At 30.6% G+C, this 11,747-nt stretch overlaps 1 long non-coding RNA gene across 1 annotated transcript; it reads right to left on the bottom strand.

Moving 5' to 3' along the window:
* Positions 1–2,940: 2,940 nt before the first annotated feature.
* LOC128161372 (uncharacterized) lies at positions 2,941–5,115 on the bottom strand. Its single transcript, XR_008240361.1, has 3 exons — positions 4,773–5,115; positions 3,835–3,887; positions 2,941–3,221 (listed from the first exon to the last, which is right to left on the bottom strand). It is a non-coding gene; the product is annotated as an uncharacterized LOC128161372 (long non-coding RNA).
* Between the last annotated feature and the right edge of the window lie 6,632 nt (positions 5,116–11,747).

Here is an 11,747-nt window from a genome sequence, read left to right as displayed (position 1 = left end):
AAGGAGAAATACTAGATTATGTTAAGAAGTACTATGAAAAACTATATGCAAGTGTGGATACAAATTTGGTAAAGATTGATTTCGATAATTAAGGTCTTCCGTTTCCAACGGAAGACCTTATTGTTATTCTTCGGATTCTTTTTCTTCTTTTTTTTTCTTAACACTTTTTGTGCACGCGATATCTCAGAAATGGTTCGACCGATTTGCACGAAATTTTCAGATCTTACTACCTATGTCCTGAACCTTATCTGAAATTTTTTTGGTTGATAATGTCATTTCCGTTCTTGAGATATTGGCATTTTAAGGATTTTTAGGGGGTTGGTTTTTCCAAGAGTGTTCTCATAAACTTCAAACGATATCGAATTCAAAATTTCAGGGATGATAGACAAAAAATTGTTTGTATGCACAAAAGCATTCATGTTTGCCTAGCACAAAAAACGCCGGAGCTCGATAGGGCTCGAAAATTGAGATGAAAAAGCGTTGTAATTTTGCATGGTTTTCTTAGTTGATTTTTTTTCTCGCAAATATTTTGTTAAGACATGTAGAATAAAAAATATTTTAAGTTAGCAGGTCTTTTGTTTGAAATCAAGAAAAAGAGGCTGGCCCCTCAAATTAGGGACCTAGAACCCTTGAAAGTTTTCACTTTATAACTCAAAAGCGGTAAAGATTTTGATATGGCTGTCGCTGCAAAAGTTGTTCATTATGATCTTATCAATGTCGTAGCAATAATATTTTGTTCGGGTATTGCGTAATATGAGTGTAAAAAGCTAGACTTGTTACCATGTATTTGTGTTTTATTTGGCAAATAAACGGGGTATTTGTGCGTATAACTGATATAAAGGGTACCAGATTTCATACGGAAAGTGTTTAAACATTTAGTTATTAAGTTATGGACATTATGGACAAAAGAACTGCTTCTGTGCAATGCATTTGAGTCGCATTTAAAATCTAGCTGGATACCGAGCTGTGTGTGTGAACAATTACGTAACCGATCTCTTGCCCGCGGCCGCATGACTATTTAAAAGAACAAATATAGAGCTGTGTACATTTGTACACAAATAGTTTTGAAGTTTACATATTTAGTTGTTATAATAGATCATATGAAAAGGACAGATGTCAAAGTCGTAATACAAGCATACTAGCTACGACGTAAGGGGTCAGTTTATCGTGTGTTACCTAATTAGGTGTTTTTAGATGTCAAATGTCTGTAAAATTAATCACCCATATATCAGAAAGTAAAAATCTTTTGAAATGCAGTATAGAAGAAAAATTTCGTTAAACAGCCCCTATAAGGGGATAATGGATCAGCCCCTAAAACATTTTTTCACATAAATTTCATGAGCAGTAAGGAATTTCCAAAGACTTCGCAGGACAGTTAAGGCAACATTTTGCTTTTAAACAGCAGTAAAAGGAGGTCGTTTTGCTTTTGTCTATTCATTTCTGCATAATGAATAGTTCTAAACTATTTTGGGTGTTATTGTAAAGATATGGGTCTCCTTTACTTGACCATGTCTAAATTTGTCGGTCACATGACTTTTTAGGGTCACGTGGGCGTCTTTTAGACAAAAATCGTCAATGCTAAAATGAGACAAAAAGTTCAAGGGCAAGGCAAAGAAATTTAAGAGTAAGCAATATGGCAACATATTCAAAATTATCCATACATCATAGAAATCAATGCTCATTCAGTTGTAAAGTTTACTAGTTATGTAAATTTCTTTAAAAACTGGCGACTTGTTCCTAAAATAGTGCATTTTTGTATATTTTCATTACAATAACAAAGTAAACCTTCATCTCTCAACAAATAAGCATCAGTTTTTATAAAGAACTCGTAAAAGGGAAGAAAATCATACCAAGTTTAATAATATCTATAGCCGTCTTGCACTTGAACTTTTGCATTTAATTTCTCAATCTAGAAGTCCTCTCAAATCAATACACATTTCAAACGCACAAGTGATCCCAAAAGGGGAGGTAACTCTTTGAGCGATAACTCTTTTGATATAGGCGCGATGTCATTTTATCACATAATCCGAATTAATTTTAAAAGAGACAAGATGGTTACGATGAATCATCCGCATTTCCTCTGTTGTATCATAGATGTAAACAAAAAGCCGTTGTGTATCAGTTCTCTTGGTTAACCGCATTCGCGGAGTTATTGGTTTCTTAATATTGTTTAGTAATGGGAGAAAACTATATAAGAGCTAATTGTACACAATTATTTGAGGGATTAGATGTCAACAGAGACAAATGAAGCCCCTGATATTAATAAACTAACTAAATTGTTCTCATAATATATATTAAATAATAAGATATGGAGTATTTTTTCATTATTTATGTGCAGCCTTTGCCCACTGACTGCATATTCTATAGCACTGCTTGGGTCTTGTAATATTATTCTGGGGAGGGGGTTCAAAGGGGTAACTTTATTCTGTTTGCCAGGGGCCAGTTACCATGGTGTTTTACTATGTAAATTGTGAATTAAATTAGAATTTGCCACGGGGACTATACATGTAGATCTGCCCATGTATGAGGCCTTTTCCCATCCCCCATAAGCAATCAACAGTATTCACCTTTGTATTACACATGTTACACTTGTAATTTAAACACTCATTAAAATTGACTTTTATTTTTATTCAACACATGCAGAATGATTAACATTAAGGAGAGGGGGAGGGTTAGCATATCTATTCATTCACAAAATAAATTCTAAACGCTCATTTCTCATTACCGAGAAAGGAAAGAGAGTTTGTAAATCCTGCAACAAGGTGACAAAAGCCATTTTTGGTTCACATCAATATATTGAATATAAATAAGTCTGAATTCTCCAATGTGAGAGACTCTCTCTCCCGCCCATTTACATACCATCCCCTTTCCACTTCTCAAACAAAATTATATATATAGAAACAATTATATTTTGTTCATTTGTTTTATTAATTCAAGAAGATAAGGGACTTTCTGAAAAAAAATTCTGTGACAACATTTAAACCTGACATATGCATGCAAACTCAAAATTGCAATTTCTTTTTATGATGTCAATGTGTTTATTGTATGACTTCTTAGTTCTGGTCCTCTTCTCTCTTCAAAAACACAGTCTTCCTGTTTCTAAAGTTCAGGTTTTTCTTTCCATCATTTCATCTTGTATATGACACCAGGATAAGGGTGCAGGTAAATGATCACCAATAAGATCATCATTTATTTAAATCTCAAGACAAAGCAGGTACCAGCTAAAATGAAAATTATATACATTTCAATAAGTTTAACTTGTTATCAAAATGGCTGAAAGACTGAAATGGAGGATTTTCTACAATTTGATAGTCAATGGAATTTATTTATCTTAATAAACATTTCATTATGTTTAGATGTGCATTTAATTTTGCACAAATTCAAACACAGCTTTTCAGTTTGATCAATTTGAAATTATTTGCATCCTCACCCCTAATATATGCATGATATTAATTTAATTGCACCCCTTTATTTTACCTGGCCTGACCTTAAAAATGCACATCTCTCTCTCTCTCTCTCTCTCTCTCTCTCTCTCTCTCTCTCTCTCTCTCTCACACACACACACACAACTGATTTGATTGATTGATATTATATAATGCTGGTGCAGTCAGTGTGAATTAAAACATACCATGTATTGTTGATTTGTTGATGAGCAATATTCAAAATTGTAGATTTATAAATAACATAGGTTTATATCAATCATTTTAAAACATTAAATGAAACCATCCGTACTTGAAAATACTTTTTCTAATTGAATTGTCTCACAGAATAATCAGATTGGTCATTATTACAATGATAAATTATTGAACTTATACATGTATGTTATTTACTTACATTTTCTTCCAGCCTTTTTTTTTTCAAATCAGTGTGACACTTTTCAAATTACTCTGCAAATAACAAAATATAATTATGAGAAGTCATACAATTTAATTCACATGCATATAAGGACATGTCAACAGTAATTTGAACATTTTTGTGAAAGGTCTACATATATTATGCATGGATGGGTAGTATGACCAACACTTCAACTTTTATTTGAAAGTTACATATGCACATTCTACACAAACAATACCATATATGACCATGAATGTAGATTCCTCATTTAGAGAAAATCAGATGGAGACATGCAGTCATTTGTTTATTATTATTTGGGTTTTTTATTACCAATAGTACAGCATTATAAGTATGAACCCAGGTGACAAGATTTCAAACAGTGTTATGGTAGTAATATACTGAGTTCTAAAAACAAACTAGTTATAAATTAAGAATTAATGTGCATAAACATCTTAATATATCAACTGGATGAATGTGTAAACAATATAAATGAACTGTCATGGAAGAATTTTGAACACAATAGAAAGGTGTTATTGATCAGCTGTTCATCAATTTCCAGAAAATGAAATCAGCATCTTTTAGCCTGCACTGTACTGATTTTCAGAAAATCAAATCAGCTGTTTTCACACAGTCTTTGTATTGTTTACTTACAAATTGAAATAAAAACAAACAGCTGTGTAAAGCTAAATATTGTCAGTACAAGTACTATGAACTGATTCGTGTCGATTGGTGAAAATGATCAACAATTTAACGGACTGGCAATAAAGCTACATGTACATTATTGTATAGGCCTAAATGTAAACAATGCAGTCTCTCATGTTTTGAACGAAACAACACATTAAGTCGATCAGAAATGCATCAACAGTATAAAATCACAATAAAATAGTTATTGAGCTATCTGGTATATTACAAATACACTGTATATCTAATCTACATACCTGATAAATCATCAAAAGATCGCCATCATCGGGAATACCAGCTACACGTGTTTAAATCGTCTGACGAGCGCTTTTGGGACGCAGATTCATACCCATACGACAGATGCGTTATGGAAATTCTTCGTATATTCTGATTGTTGTAAACTTATAAAAACACACATGAGTGATTCGTAGTTATATTTTGCTCATGAAGTATTAAATCAGCCGTATTTTATGCTTAAACTGCTGTTTTCGGTATATATTCTATATATGGTAATACAGAGGCGGGGCGTATATTATGACGTCATAACTCATTATCCCTTCATTAGCATATCAAAACGATGTGTTGCCTTATCTGTCCTGCGTTGTTGAACCAAATATGTTTAAAATTTAAAGACCTTCCATTTGATATCAAGAAAAAGGGAATGACTCCTCAAATTAAGGATCAAGATGATCCTAAAGTCTTTTATCTATATAGTCGTTTACTGAGAGATGTTTTGTAATAGGATATAAAAGCAAAATTAAGTATAATACGTTTATATATCCTGATTTTCTCATGCATTACCTAACAAGGGTTTTTAGGGGCCAGAGGTAAAAAAGTTTAATCTTTTCTATCTTAATTGGAAGAAATGCAAGTATTTAAAGAAGCAACGTAAGAGAACTTATAAGAACATTACAGAAAAGCATTAGTACTCAACTCCTATTTCGAAATCATGTTTTGTTGTCGAAAGTTAAAGTCCATGACGTCATATCACCTTCTGAAAATCGGACGGAAGACCTCCTCGTTGCTCGCAACGAGATCGTGTCTAGTATTATTTCTAATTACAATTCACCCAAGTTAGAAAAGGAGTTGTCAAATGGTTTAGAAGAGGCTTTCTTAGAAAAAGAGGTATTGAATGTCATAAAACATATGAATAACAACAAATCTCCTGGAAGTGATGGGTACACTGCTGAATTTTTTAATTTTTTTTGGAAAGATATTAAAAATGTTGTTGTACGAGCCATTAACTGTATATTTCTGAAGAAGGAACTCCCCATCTCACAGAGACTTGGAATTATTTCATGCTTGCCTAAAGGTGATAAACCTAGACAGTTTTTAAAAAACTGGCGACCAATCACTCTTTTGGATGTTTTGTATAAGATGATTTCAGGGTGTGTTAGTTTCAGAATCAGGAACGTTTTGGATTATTTAATATCTGTTACACAGTCTGGATTTATCAAGGGAAGGTACATTGGAGAGAATACTAGATTTATATTTGACCTGTTATCTTATACCGAGTTCACAAACATACCTGGTCTTTTAGTACTAATAGATTTTGAAAAGGCGTTTGATTTTATGTCGTGGTCATTCATATACCAAGTCCTTAAACATTTTGGCTTCGGGGAGAATATCATTCAGTGGATTAAGATTTTAATTCAAACTTCCATGCTGCTATTTTACAGTGCGGCCATTTATCACAACAGTTTGTTGTACAAAGGGGATGTAGGCAAGGAGACCCTGTTGCTCCATTTTTATTCATCATGTGTGCAGAAATCCTAGCAATAATGATTAAACAAAACAAAGACATTAAAGGTATATCTATTAACGATAATGAACATAAGATATCACAATATGCAGATGACACTTCACTAGCCCTTGATGGTTCACCCAAATCTCTTTTTGCAGCTCTAGAAACCATAGATTTTTTTCTAGTTTTTCTGGTCTTAAAATAAATACATCTAAGACAAAGATTATTTGGATTGGATCAAAAAAAATTTCAGATCAGGTTTATCATCACACAAGATTGAAATTGGATTGGGGAAACAACATTTAACGTTTGAGGAATTCAGTTCTCGGAAGATCTTCATAATATTGTCGATATGAATTATAATTTACAAATTCCAAAAATTATAGCTATGGTCCAGCAATGGAAACGACGAGTTCTTACTCCCATTGGTAGAATTACTGTTATTAAAAGTTTGCTCATTCCAAAACTGAATCATTTATTCATATCACTACCAAATCCAAAGAAACCTTAACAAAACTATTTTTGAATTGTTGTGGAAATCCAAGGTTGATAAAGTTAAGAGGTCAGTCATTACTCAGGACTATTCGTCAGGAGGGTTGAAAATAGTTGACATTAACAATTTTATAACATCTCTTAAGTGTTCTTGGATTAAAAGGCATACAAAAGCACACAAACCTTGGATGGATTTTTTATTTACCATATGGAAATGATTTTTTACAGAAATTGTTTGATTTTGGTGATAATTTTGTAATTGAAATCTTACACAAGGTAAACAATGATTTTTGGAAAGATGTGTTAAATTCATGGTTATGTTTTATTACTACCTATAAGAATCACCCAAAGGTAAAAGATAATTTTTTAAATACTCCAGTGTGGTATAACTCGAATATACACATAGCAAATAAATATGTTTATATTCAAGCTTGGTACAAGACCGGTGTAAAGTTTATACAAGATTTTTATGACGAAAATTGTAATTTTTTAGATATTGAGAAATTTAAATGTAAATACAGTCTCAAGATTATATGTACAATACAATACAATAGTGTAAAAACAGCAATTTTTAAGTTTTTCAAAATGTCTAACATTGACAGGACTTCTGTTAAAAGAAATCTAAGTTTTTCAAAATGTCTAATATTGACAGGACTTCTGTTAAAAGAAATCCTGATCCATGTATACCATTTTTTTCCAAACAGTTATACCCCATGAAAAGTGAACAAAAATTATCTATAATGTTTTGAATGAAAATGTAGTTGTTCCAATTGCTGTAACCAAATGGAAAACGGATTATAATGTTGAAGATCTTACTGTATGTGACATTTTTAAGATTTGTTTTAACACTACCAAAGATTCTTCTGTACAATGGCTTCAATTTAGAATTTTACTCAAAGTTCTTCCAGTTGGCTTCTTTCTACCTTAAAAAAATTAATGTCAAAACTATTGACAGATGTGGGTTCTGTAAAAGTAATGTTGGAACTATTATACATGTTTTTATTTCTTGTGAGAAAATACATACCCTGTGGAGTGAACTTAGTTTATACATTTACAGAAAGACCTCTGAAAGAGTCGGATTTAATATGTCTAATATTATACTTGGCCAACTTCCATTGTCGTTTCATAACAAAGTCATTAATTTTATAATTCTTTATATGAAACAATATATATTTTGTTGTCTTATGTCAAATAAGATTCCATGTTTAATTGGTTTCCTTTGTCATTTAAAACTAAAATACAATATTGAAAGATATGCTGCATTACAAACTTGTAAATTACAATATTTTGAAAAATTATGGGATAGTTGGAAAGATAGCTTTGATGCTAACATCTAATCTATTTTCATTATGACTATTTTTTCTATTTCTGTTTTGTCACTTAAACTTTCTTTTTTTATTCTTTTTTTTTCATGTAGGCGAGTAACCACTAAATACCGGTGATACATTTAGGTGTTTTTTCATAAGTGTGTGTGTGTGTGTGTGTGTGTGTGTGTGTGTGTGTGTGCGTTTGCATAATCCCGATACTCACTACATGTACTAGGTTACACACGTGCGACTTACTACATTTTCAAAACTCACTACGTGCACCCGTGTAGTGAGTTTGAAAACGCCGTAAATCGGGATTTTTCGACGTGCTTTACCCAGAAAATATAAAACATAGCTTAGTGTGACTTTCCGGTTTACACATGATTTTTGTTACACACTTACCGTGTCAAAATGGGGTAGTTACACACTTTCCCCTGGATCTTATTCGCGCATGCGCGAATTCAACTTCCTCTCAAAACAAGGTCGGGTTGAAGGAAATGAAAATGTAAGTGTTTTTTGTTAAAAGTGATGTGTTTTATTATTCTGTTGACACTTTTGATAGGTTTTCAAACGTATTATTACTTGTGTTTATTATGAATATCTGTTAAAGCAATATATCCCTTTGGTATGTAAAGAAAAAATGTTTTTGCTCAATCTGATCTTGAAATCTGTTGGTTGAGATGTATTTCTTTTAGATTTTTACAAGGCTAAGCTTCGAGTAATCATACAGTGAGCGTTTATTTTAACGTTTGTGTTTTAATTAAACACTCATTTTGTTATAGTTTTGGTAGATCATTAAAATTTTGATAAAATCGCGAACAGTTAGAATTTCCTCTAAACTTTTCAACAAATTGCATGCAGCTCAATTAAAAAATACGTCTCCTTTAGAGTTCCTTGAACAATTTAAAGGATTTAATTGTACAATTTTTGTGTTGTATTCTTTAAATACTTGTATTTAAAGAAGAAATTAAACGAAATTAACATTAACTTTGATCAATACAAATCTAGACCATATGAATTAATCGAAAGCAAAAGAATACGGGCATACACAATATTTCTAAAGTAGGGCTTTAACTGCAAATTCTTTTAATTATACTCTCTTAATGCTTTACAAAGAACACCCCATCATTAAAAAATAAACACTTATTTGCTTATTTTCAAATTTACACCCTGCACAGTATGCGCTTTCATTTCATTTAAAATTGAGTATATATTTTTCGCGGTTTTCATTGTAGAGTAACTTTGTAATATTCAAAAAGAAATCAGCAAATTGTTTATCATATTGTTTATATAGTATGTACCTTTTCTTTATATTTCCCTAATTCTTTTATCAAAAGCTTAAATCCTTATTAGAAAATCCATAATTTTCAACTTATCAATAAAGCATTAGTATAGTAAATCACTAAGTATAAACCCCATACATGTTTTTGATTAATATTTACACCCTCGTTTATTTATTCACTGCACAAAAAACAAAGAAAATATCAACATTCATTCCGGGGGAAAATCCTAAAATTATGAAGTTTGACTCTCCTGAGTACACCCATAACTTTCATTTAATGTTATAAAATCAGTGTAGTTAAACACTTATGAAACTCCTAAATCTGTTAGGATCAATGTTTGCATCCTAATTCCTCCTTAATGACAGTATTACAATGATATAACAATCATTAGTTATAGGAAATCTTCATTAATAAAAAAATTACACCCCCACATGGAAACCCATAATTTTCATTTTAACGTTAAAAAGTCAGTATAGTAAATCACTCAAATAAATCTAAAATCTTTTTTGATTAATATTTGCACTCTAATTTATTCTTTCTTACATTTTTGCAAAGAAAATGTCACCATTATTTAAAGAAAAAATCCTATAATTATGAAGTTTGACCCCCATGAGGAAACCCATAATTTGCATTTCAAAGTTACAAAATCAGTATAGTTAAACAGTTATGAAACTCCTAAATCTTTTAGGATCAATGTTTGCATCCTAATTCCTCCTTAATGACAGTATTACAATGATATAACAATCATTAGTTATAAGAAATCTTCATTAATAAAAAATCTATACCCCCACGTTGAAACCCTTAATTTTTATTTTAACGTTAAAAAGTCAGTATAGTAAATCACTCAAATAAATCTAAAATCTTTTTTTTGATTAATATTTGCACTCTAATTTATTCTTTCTTACAGTATTGCAAAGAAAATGTCACCATTATTTAAAGAAAAAATCCTATAATTAGGATGTTTGACCCCCATGAGGAAACCCATAATTTTCATTTCAAAGTTACAAAATCAGTATAGTTAAACAGTTATGAAACTCCTAAATCTTTTAGGATCAATGTTTGCATCCTTATTCCTTCTTAATGACAGTATTACAATGATATAACAATCATTAGTTATAGGAAATCTTCATTAATAAAAAATTTACACCCCCACGTGGAAACCCATAATTTTCATTTTAACGTTAAAAAGTCAGTATAGTAAATCACTCAAATAAATCTAAAATCTTTTTTGATTAATATTTGCACTCTAATTTATTCTTTCTTACATTATTGCAAAGAAAATGTCACCATTATTTAAAGAAAAAATCCCATAATTATTAAGTTTGACCCCCATGAGGAAAACCCATAATTTTCATTTCAAAGTTACAAAATCAGTATAGTTAAACAGTTATGAAACTCCTAAATCTTTTAGGATCAATGTTTGCATCATAATTCCTCCCTAATGACAGTATTACAATGATATAACAATCATTAGTTATAAGAAATCTTCATTAATAAAAAATTTACACCCCCACGTGGAAACCCATAATTTTCATTTTAACGTTAAAAAGTCAGTATAGTAAATCACTCAAATAAATCTTTAATCTTTTTTTTTATTAACATTTGCACTCTAATTTATTCTTTCTTACAGTATTGCAAAGGAAATGTCACCATTATTTAAAGAAAATATCCCATAATTATTAAGTTTGACCCCCATGAGGAAACCCATAATTTTCATTTTAATGTTAAAAAGTCAGTATAGTAAATCACTCAAATAAATCTAAAATCTTTTTTGATTAATATTTGCACTCTAATTTATTCTTTCTTACAATATTGCAAAGAAAATGTGACCATTCTTTAAAGAAAAAATCCCATAATTATTAAGTTTGACCCCCATGAGGAAACCCATATTTTTCATTTCAAAAGTTAAAAATCAGTATAGTTAAACAGTTATGAAACTCCTAAATCTTTTAGGATCAATGTTTGCATCCTTATCCCTTCTTAATGACAGTATTACAATGATATAACAATCATTAGTTATAGGAAATCTTCATTAATAAAAAATTTACACCCCCACGTGGAAACCCATAATTTTCATTTTAACGTTAAAAAGTCAGTATAGTAAATCACTCAAATAAATCTTTAATCTTTTTTTTTATTAACATTTGCACTCTAATTTATTCTTTCTTACAGTATTGCAAAGAAAATGTCACCATTATTTAAAGAAAATATCCCATAATTATTAAGTTTGACCCCCATGAGGAAACCCATAATTTTCATTTTAATGTTAAAAAGTCAGTATAGTAAATCACTCAAATAAATCTAAAATCTTTTTTGATTAATATTTGCACTTTAATTTATTCTTTCTTACAATATTGCAAAGAAAATGTGACCATTCTTTAAAGAAAAAATCCCATAATTATTAAG

This window comes from Crassostrea angulata, chromosome 8 (genome assembly GCF_025612915.1).
Source record: "Crassostrea angulata isolate pt1a10 chromosome 8, ASM2561291v2, whole genome shotgun sequence".
Taxonomy (NCBI): Eukaryota; Metazoa; Mollusca; class Bivalvia; order Ostreida; family Ostreidae; genus Magallana; species Magallana angulata.
The sequence above is the reverse complement of the archived record's forward strand: the minus strand, read 5'-3'. Positions and strand labels throughout refer to the sequence as shown.